General features: G+C 37.2%; 1 pseudogene across 1 annotated transcript; it reads right to left on the bottom strand.

Moving 5' to 3' along the window:
- Window positions 1–5,768: 5,768 nt before the first annotated feature.
- Window positions 5,769–10,497, bottom strand: LOC149138185 (endo-1,4-beta-xylanase 5-like; annotated as a pseudogene). Its single transcript, XR_016264743.1, has 8 exons — window positions 10,415–10,497; window positions 10,291–10,328; window positions 9,915–10,137; window positions 9,319–9,515; window positions 8,920–9,018; window positions 7,414–7,560; window positions 6,600–7,234; window positions 5,769–6,518 (listed from the first exon to the last, which is right to left on the bottom strand). The product of XR_016264743.1 is annotated as an endo-1,4-beta-xylanase 5-like (transcript).
- Window positions 10,498–10,770: the final 273 nt, after the last annotated feature.

Here is a 10,770-nt window from a genome sequence, read left to right as displayed (position 1 = left end):
TTTTTAGTTGAATTTTGTTTTTGTTTAAATTAATTTTATATATATATATATATAGATTAATTTTCTTTTCTTTTTTTGATATTTTTTATTCAATTTTTTTACTTTTACGTTAATTTTGGTTTTTTTCTTTTACGTTTTTATAGTCTTTTTTGTTTTGTTTTGTTTTTTACTTTTATATATATATATATATATATATTTTTTTGTGTTTGATTTTTTTGTCATGTTTTTTTATTTTTATTTTTATATTTTATGCTTTTTTTTTTGTTATGTTTTTTTTTTTTACTAAGATGTTTTTATTATTTTTATTTTTGTCATGTTTTATGTTTTTTTTACATTTTTATACGTTTTTTGTTTTTTGCTTTTTCTTTTTTTATATGTTTTTTTTTGTATTTGATTTTTTTTGTCATGTTTTTTTATTTATATTTTTATGTTTTATTACTAACATGAAAATCACCAACATTTAAAAAAAATTATCCATACTTAATTCATTAGAAAATTTAAAGTGTAAAAACTAAGCCCTTTAAATAAAAAGTGTTGATGCTCATCAGTACTTTTCAAAATCAAGATGAAAATCACTAACAAAAAAAAAATGTTCACACTTGATACATAAACAAATTTAAATTGTCCTAAATTTGATTTGGTTTCTCAACAGTCTCATCAACCATTGCTTGATAATGTGGTTGAGCCAGTGCAATCTTTGGTTGATTACACTACTCGTTTGGGGGGTGAAGTGCCTAACAACAAAGTCTATTTGATTTCTAGTACAGAGTCTTTTGGTATAGGAGGCATTCCGGTTTCTTCGAATGTTCCCCCTCCAAGTTCTAACAATGTCTCCTTTGATTGGGATAATCTTGTCGAGCTTCGTCTTCCTTTAGCTGCATCTTTCCAAATAAAGTTAGAGTTAATTCCACAAACGTCTATCAATGTATGGTGGATGAAGGATCCTCTGCAAGTATTATATCCTCCTTGACTTGGAAAGCTTTGGGTTCTCCAAAGTTGTTGACAACTGATAGAAGACCTGGTGAATCTATGGGTGTTCTTCCTCAATTTCCTATTACTTTAGGTGGGAAGATTGTTTTTATCGATATGATGGTGGTTGATTGCCCTTTAGACTTTAATATGCTACTTGGGCGTGATTATGTCTATGCTATGAATGTTGTGGTGTCTTCACTCTCTCGAGCAATGTGTTTTCCTCATAATAGGAATATTGTCACTATTGGTTAGCTTGCATTAGATAATCACCATCCTAATTCGAATTTACTACAGAATACCCCTTGGTTTGTTCCAAGTGTTCAAGTAGACTCTACCCTGCCATAGGTGAACTATGTGGCATTGAATCCTCAATGTTCGATTGCTTCTGAGAAGGATCTATTGAGATATTATTTTCCTTCTTGGGAATTGGTCCTGGCAGTTGATTGAATGATTTCTCCTATGGGGACATGGGACCCCTTAATCCCCTCTTTGGATCCTTTTAGCTCTCATGATTTCTTGGAGTTTATTTTGCCTTCACAGGAGGAACTTTTTGAAGCCATGAGTTTTGATTGTGAAAAGAGTCCTTGGCATGAGCCGTGCAAAGAGTTTATCCTAAAGAGCTATTATGCATAAGCCGCAAGGCTGCGTGGTTCCCTGTACCATATTGTACATATAAGAACTTGGAAGATTTCTCCTTTGGACATTTTTATGGTTGATCCGTTCTGAATTGTGCATTTATCAATTTCCTTTCCCATTTTGGCCTTACGATTGACCCCACCAAGATATGATGCAGAACCTTCTCATTGCTTAGAAGTGTCATAACTTGTGTGGTAGAGCCTACCTTATCATGAGCACCCTAGATAGTAACTTGTTGACTTGGCACCCATGCTGAACTCTTGTTCTTAGGCTCAGGAGTCCTCTTTAGTCCCGCCATGACTTTGCGATGAAGCTTCATTCCTCTACTTCTTCGCTATTCTTCTGGCTTTATACCCTAGAGGCTCATTTGAGTTGAGTTGTACTGCTGCAATGCATGTTGACCATTTGTACCATTTGGCCTTGAGCCGCCTTCACTTGGACTCATCTTTAAGCCACTTTTTGACCATGTCTTCTGAAAAATCAACCTTATAGTCACTTAGCCTTTGCAACTTGACGCACCCTTTTACCAATGGAAAGAACATTCCTTTGAGTGTCATTGACCAGTTTTGCCACCTTGCATTGAGCATAGGAATATTCCCCTCCTAGGAACTATTGCCTTCAGTCTGGCATACAGTTGCAGTACACAGTTCCATACACTCCACAACGGAATGGAGTTGTTGAGAGAAATAATTGATCTCTCAAAGAGATGGCTTCTTGCATGTTGCATGCTAAGTCACTACCTCATAAGCTATGGGCCGAAGCACTTAATTGTGCTAACTACATCCAGCACAAATCTCCTCATAGGTCTGTCAAGGATCAGACCCCCTTTGAGGCTTGGAGCGGCACTAAACCAGAGGTCACTCACTTCTGTGTTTTTGGCTCTCGAGCATGGGCCAGGATCTCCTCTAAAAAGAGGAAAGCTCTTGATCCACAGAGCATTGAGTGCATCTTTGTTGGATACCCTGATGGTGTGAAGGGATACCGACTCCTGATTCCCTCTACGGACAAGCTCATCATTGAGAGAAGTGTCAAATTTGAGGAAAGTCTCTCGCATGCACCTCAATCGCTGCATGCAGACACCTTTTATCTACCTCATGTCCGAGATGATGACTCAGTACACTCAGATGCAGATACAGAGCATGCAGATGTCGAGGTAGAGCATGCAGATGCAGAGACAGAGTCTTCAGATGCAAATCTAGTGCATGCAAATGATGATCCACATCCAAGTCCAGATCGGGCTTCCAGCAGTGAATCATATTCCCCTGTCATAAATCAGAGAACAAGGAGCTTACGTGAGATATATGCACAAGACCACCCAACTGCTAGAAATGGTCTTGTGGGGGATAATTCTGATATGCAGAGGACTAGCTCAGAGTTTATTGAGCCTCCTCTTGTCCTCACTACCACTGAACCATCGCCATCCTGGCATTGTCATTTGGTTCTGTATTCTGATCCATAGTCTTATGCTGAGGCTGCTGGGCATCCATCTTGGGAGTCCGCCATGGAGGAGGAGTATAACTCCCTCCTCGAGAACCAGACTTGGGATCTAGTCCCCCTTCCTTCAGGAAGGAAACTTGTCCGATGCAAATGGCTCTATAGGACCGAGAGTGCTGCAGATGGGCAAATCACGAGACAAAAAGCAAGGCTAGTGGCCAAAGGCTTCCAACAAGTGCATGGCATTGATTATGACGAGAACTTTGCTCCGGTAGCAAAGATGGATTCCATACGCCTTACACTTGCCATTGCGGCTGCCTAGGGGTGGGAAGTACATTAGATGGATGTGAAGAATTCTTTTCTTCACGGAGACCTATCTGAGGAGATCTACATGGAGCAGCCACATGGTTTCATTCAGGATTCATCTTTGGTCTGCAGACTGAAGAAATCTCTCTACGACCTTAAGCAGGCCCCGAGAGCTTGGTATGCGAAGATGGATTCTTTTCTCTTATCACAAAACTTTGAAAGATGTAAGTATGATCCGAATGTTTACATGCTCAGGACACATGATTCTCTTCTTATCTTAGTTTTGTATGTGGATGATCTCCTAATCACCGACAGCTCAGTTTCAGCCATTGCTACAGTCAAGAGGGCCTTGCATGATAGGTTCTTGATGACGGACATGGGTCCATTACACTTCTTTCTTGGTCTTGAGATTAGCCAGGATGCCACAGGCATCAAACTCTCTCAGGCTAAGTATGCACGGGATCTCCTCGAGAGATTTTGCATGACTGACTGCAAGCCAGCACCGACTCCTTTTCTATCTGGGGTCCGCCTTGAGGATGGAGGTGACACTCCATTAGTTGACAACACTCTCTACCAACAGCTAGTGGGGAGCTTATTGTACCTCACCCACTCCAGACCAGATCTCTCATATGCAATAGGGGCAGTTTCTAGATACATGCAGAAGCCGCATGAGCTACATTGGAATGCTGCCAAGCGCATCCTCCGATATGTGCAAGGCACCATCACCTTCGGGATTCACTATGCAGCCGACACTGCATTGAATCTCCTTGGCTTCACTGATTCTGATTGGGTGGGCGATAGCATTGATCGCAGGTCCACCCCTGGATATTCACTCAGTCTAGGGTCTGGCCCTAACTGTTGGTCGAGCAAGAAGCAAGCTGCTATTGCTCTCTCTTCAGGCGAGGCCGAGTACAGAGGAGTAGTCAATATCACCATTCAGGCTCTGTGGCTACAACACTTCCTCACTAAGTTGGGCGTCCAGTTCCACCAACCCATTGTTATCTGGTGTGACAACTAGAGCACTCTCAAATTTTGCAAGGATCCAGTACAGTGGCAGCGGACAAAGCATATAGAGATCCATATGCACTACATCAGAGACTTAGTACATGATCGGGTCATTGATTTGCAGTTCTGTCCCTCAACAGAACAGACTGCTGACATCTTCACTAAGACATTCATTGAGCAGAAGTTTCACTCTATGTGCGATCGTCTTGGAGTGAAGGACACAGTTGCTTAGCAACTGTCTTTTCTTCCTTTTTTCTTTTGATTACATTGTATTTTGAGGGGGGGTTTTTCCCATGAGGTTTTCCCTCTTTTCTCAATTTTAGTACAAGTTGCACTGTATTTTGGGTGACCTTTGGCCTTAGTTGCCAAGGCCCATTTTCTATTTTTCCCCATAGTGGTGTTCAGGGGGGTGTTGGAACTACTACACACCTACATGCAGACTCTTAGTTAGAGCATGGGACTACATGCAAGATTCTTTTTGCATGATTTACTTCTTGATTTGCTCATTCTTTAACTCCGCAACTGCTTAGTTCTTCTGCATGATTTACTCCCTAATTTGCTCCTTTCTTTCACTCCGCAACTGGTTAGTTCTTTTGCATGATTTACTCCCTGATTTGCTTCTTTTTTCACTCCACAACTAGCTAGTTATCTCCCGGACTTGTTGTAAGTGTTGAGTCTTCTCATTGATCACCACTATGGTGCATTACCTTAGGATCTTCACCCAGTAATGCTATATCATGAGCATTGTAACCTATTTTCTAATGAACCATTCTTTTGTTCTTTCGATTTTCTTTTAGTGTTTTTGCTCTGCAAAGCTGTGTGTTCAACCTTTACTAGCTAGATTCATCTGTGCAGGTTTTCTAACACATTTACAATACCTGTATTTTGTTTGTCTTCAATCATGTATCTGTCATTCCTAGTAAATCCATATAGCTATCATAACTGTGATTTACTAAACATATTCAACATATTTGAAAACGTCTCGGGAAACAAATTACACAATATAATTGATCAGCATGGATACAGATATGGGGAACAAATACCAACATTGCAGTGATGAAGGCCAAGGTTGTACACGTAAATTTATGGCCATTTTGAAACACTAATCATAATTAATAATAATAATAATAAATTTAAATCTTAACAAAAATCAACCAATTTTATTATTTCCACAGAAAAAATCAACTGCTTTCATTTTAAAAAAGGTAGATGAATCCATAGAATGAGAACATGAAGCAGATAAAGTGCCAACTCCAGAACAAGGGCAGATAATGATCTTTATTACGTTGTGTAAAGATATTTTTAAAGCAGAGATATCATTAGTTTGTAAATTGATGCGTACCCAAATCGTGTATTTATAATGAATGCCGATCACCTCTATTCCAAAGCTGAGACATCGAAGTAGAAATGTGGTTCTATAACGTATGGCCATTCAGTCCAGCCCAGTAGCCAGCTCAACAACAAGGCAGCATTGAAAAAGGTAATTTATATTGCAGGGGCGCTCCAGCCATTCAGTCCAGGCCAGTAGCGAGCACAACCAGAAGGCAGCATTGAAAAGGTAATTTATATTGCAGGGGTTCTCCTCCATAGACACACACCTCCATACATATTTCAGTGGTAGTCTTCCATACACACGCATATCTCCATTTTAACATGGGGTTGTTGAGATCCGAGTGTAACATACAGCCATCTTGAGATCTTAACTCGGGGTCGTTGAATCCCCATCTCAACTACGTTTTTCTATTACTTGTATATATTTAATTCTTTATATTTATATCATTGTTAGTATATACCGCAGGTTACAATCTTTTCATTGATAATTACACAACAACGCTAATGTGTTGTGGTTGTTCAGATGTTCTCGAAATCTTGAAAGAATTAGTACCAGTAATGTGCGGATGCTTTACAGTGACGGTGTACTCGCCGTAAAATCCTGAAAAATTGAAGGTCCCGCTCTCATGATCAGTAAAACCACTAATGCCTCTGCTTTGCCATTCTTTTAACAATTTGTCCACCGTATTGCCTGGAGGCAAATTATTGAAATTATTGTCAATGAGACACATCCTGTCACATCCACTGGGAGGCGGCCATGCCGACCAAATGACTATGCCTCCCACAGCAGGGTGAGAAAATCCTTCGCGCAGTACTTCTTCCAAATACTCGGCCTGTTCCAAACATTAAACATGAGATTCATGGAGGTTTTGATTTATTGAAAAGGGAAATTATGGACCAGAAAGCTTGCTTACCTGTGTAGTTTGATTCACGTCGTTGTCAATATCGACCTCTGTTAGCCAGGTTGGCAGACCCAAAGACCCCAATTTGTCCAATACAGATCTCATTAATGGTAGGTTAGGCTTTGAAAAATGGGATTCCAAACCTATTCCTTCAATCAGCCCTGGCCGACTAATGTCATGCAGTTTCTGCACATATGCATCGGGTATGGCGGCCATGTCATTGCAGGTCTCGATTGTATTGTAGTCGTTCATGAACATTGGAGTGGAGGGATCTAATTGCTGAGCCAGTTGGAAGATATTTGCAGAGGCATTGGGCCCTAACTTGTCCTCAAAGAATGAAAAATGAAGCATCTCATTGCTGACATCCCATTGGATGAATTGGCCCTTGTACCTTCCTACTACTGAATGGACTCGATTGTCCACTGCCTGTTGGAGTTGTTGGGCATTTAGATTCTTTACCCACTGCATAACATATTTGGATCCTCCCACACTATGTTGTGCCCCCGCATCTTTATATTGTTTTCTTTGCAGAAGCTCACCATGGCATCTGCATCTCTGTAATTCTCTTGCCCTTGCTCAGGCTCCGTGCTGTACCATTTTAGCTCGTTCAAAAATGTTGCTACGTTGAAACGTTCAAGAAACCATTTCTGAAATCAGATTATAATAGCTTAAGAGACCATTTCTGAAATTAAATTATAATAGCTTTAAAGGAAAAAAGAATTCAGCCAAACATGAAGGGTTAAAAGGATAATTTCTGAAATCAAAATGGCTTCGATCGTGATGAAATAAAAAGCGAAAAACTGGGAAATTCAGTGATTAAGTCCACCTGATAAACACTATTGTTCAGTATTGTGTTCGCTATAGCGCATCCTATGGGAATGCCCCTCTTGGCTTGCTTGATGAATAGTTTGGCTCCTTTCAATGGATGCCCTGTACTGTTGACAGCGTGCACAATGAAATGTCCCTTGCGACTCTGTAATATGTACCCATCTCAATTAACAACACACCAGACTCAAAAATTAACAACCCAGCAATCTTTATATTGTAGATGAAGTTCAGAAAAAATCATTGTAATGTTCAAAGAATGTTGACATGGAGGATGATGGGCGAAGATTTCCACTTTTTTTTAGCCCAGTGCAAAATAATGTGAAAGTTAAATTTATATCAAATGTGATGTCATAAATAATATGATAAAAAATATTAAAACAGGTACAGGTACAGACATTAAAAAAAATTAAAAACATAAAAAATTTAATGATGGGCAAATATGATAAACACTTATTTCATTTCATTTAAATTCACAAGTTAAAGTTATATAAAATATGGTAAATGATAAACATTTATTTTATTTTATTTACATTTTACCAGTTAAAGTCATATCAAGTATTAAAGGTAACATTTATATAGGTGGTAAATATGAATATACATCAAAATATTTTAATAGCTATGAAAAAATAATTGAAGTATAATTTTATTTTATATTATTATTATTATTTATAAAAAGAATTAAAAAGTGAATTAGATATATATAATTTACTCTTTATTATGAAGATTAGTAGTTTATAAATAAGTTTTATACCAAGGGTTATTAATACTATATGTCCAAAAACTTATAAACTCTTTTGATATGATTTTAAACTAATTTTAACTTTTAATTTGTAACTATTATTAAGAATATTTTAAATTATTCAGTGAAGGTTAAATCTCTAACATCTACTTAATAATTATTGATAATTAACTTATATTTCCATATACCTTGGAGCAAAATAGACATGTCTAATTTTAGATGTTGTCTAATATGTATTTTGATTAAAAATTTCTGAATATTGTCTAATTTTAGATGTTGCCTAGTGTATATCTTGATTAAAAATTTCTGAATATCTAAAAAAATTTGATGAAAAAAAAAAATAATCTCTGTTTATCTTGATTGCAGATTTCCAAATATTTCAAAAATGTGATAAAAAAAAAGGTCAAACAATCAATATTAAAACTGCAATTTAGATATCACCTTCAATATATAATTCAAACTCAATTTTGAGTTGAATTATATTCATATAATACAAAATATAATACCAACTCAATTTTGATTTAAATTATATTCGTATAATACAAACTGAAACTCAATTTCGACCATTTTGATTACAAATTTTAGCCAGCATTGTTGAGCAATAAGCGAGTTGAAAATGAAAAGAGAAAATTGAAAAAATTAATTTTTAGTTTTTGAAATTTCATAAAAAGATTCCATTTAATTTGAGTAAAATAATAAACAGAGAGTACATTTTGAATAAATTTTAATGTTAATAATTGGAATCCCAGGGTAATAATATAATACCTGTTGGATATTGGCTTCTTGGTGTGCTTGCCATTGCTCTGGACTAAACGGCTGTAACGATACACTATCCAACCAGATCTCTATTTCCGTATCGTTGCTCTGGAAGACAGGCGATATTAGACAACATTGCAAAAAAAAAATGGAATTGGGTACTAGCCTTAAATGTCAAGTTACCTCAAAGTATAATGTGACTTTATACTTGAATATGAAAGACAGACAGGCGATATTAGACAACATTGCAAAAAAATAAATGGAATTGGATACTAGCCTTAAATGTCAAGTTACCTCAAAGTATAACGTGACTTTATACTTGAATATGAAAGACAGACAGGCGATATGAGACAACATTGCAAAAAAAAATAAAATGGAATTGGGTACTAGCCTTAAATGTCAAGTTACCTCAAAGTATAACGTGGCGGAAGAGGGAGAGGAATCTAAGGTAAGGCCTCCTTTGAGAAGAGACCAGCAACCAGCGCGTGCAATAACAGTCCCGGCGCAGTTGTAGTCAGTTCCGCCTCCGCCGTTGCTGTAATTAGTAGCAACCGTGGCCTTCACAACTGCACTCTTCGTATTTATTCCCGAGATCTGCAACCACGCTGACCCAAATATCCCACCTCGTTATTACCCAATCTAGTCCCATTACATTGGCTAAAGGGTATTTCAACCATTCAAATTGAATCCCAATCTGAAATTAAATGTTACAATGCCTGAGAATTTTATGCCAAAGTTTGGTTGAACGTAATTAGAGAATATCTTATAAATTTGACCAGGAACGAAAAAATGAATGATTAAGGTTGGAAATAGTAAATTACGTCAATGATTAATGTTGGAGATAGTAATTTACTTCAATATTTGAGTATTGTAATTAAGTTTAGTTAGAGTTTATCATGATTCCGTAATTAGTTGGTGTGGTTTTTAAGAACTATAAATTCTATTTTGATGCTACTTACAATAGAATTGGCTCCATAATATTGATATTAATAAAAATACCATACCTGCGAGAGTATACATCATTCCTTGGGTCAGATTGAGGTTCTGCGAGGGAGCATCGTAGCTGTTTTTCCTTCCCTGAGCGACCAGATAATTATTCCCGTCCGGAGCCGATCGTACTTCCAGCGTGGTGTTTCCAAAAGGAGTCCACCCCTGGACCCCATTGTTTATATCGGGATTCACGATAATTCCTCCTCCGTATGAAGGTGAAGGTGGCTTTTGCAGGCACTGCAACATATATATATATATATATCCAACAAATATCAAACCACAGATTTTTCTCAGAAATAAGAATACACAGAATATTCTACTGTATTAATCTAATCCTATTGCAGAAATAACTTCTTCACTTTTAATTTCACAATCACTTTGGCCTCTCACCTCTGTGGTGGCGAAATGATCATACTGAACGCCGCCATCTGAAAGGAATGCACACAGAGATTATCACATAAATCCTCAACTCAAACAATAAATATCAAACACCAAACCGTTGCATAGTCCATACCGCTGGCAGAAGCTCCCAGTTGGGCCAACACCAGAACTACCGAAATCGCCACCAGTGATTTCAGATAGCGGCTATCCATAACCAAATACCATGAAAGGCTGGTAAATATGAGAAACAATAATATCATTGCAAATGTAACGCACATATATAAATAGATTGTAATCAAGGGAAGATTTTTAAAATTCTCAATCTATTTTTATACTAACGATAAATATCAAACTAAAAAAACAATATCAGCCAATTGTATCGTTAAATTTCTATAAAAATAAAAGTAAATATCAAACTAAAAAAACAACATCACCGACTTGGATCGTTAAATTTCTATAAAAATAAAAGCAAAACCGTAGAAGAAAATA

Source organism: Pinus tabuliformis, chromosome X (assembly GCF_031772625.1).
Source record: "Pinus tabuliformis cultivar Carrire ecotype Pingquan chromosome X, CPIR1, whole genome shotgun sequence".
In the NCBI taxonomy this organism is placed as follows: Eukaryota; Viridiplantae; Streptophyta; class Pinopsida; order Pinales; family Pinaceae; genus Pinus; species Pinus tabuliformis.
The sequence above is the reverse complement of the archived record's forward strand: the minus strand, read 5'-3'. Positions and strand labels throughout refer to the sequence as shown.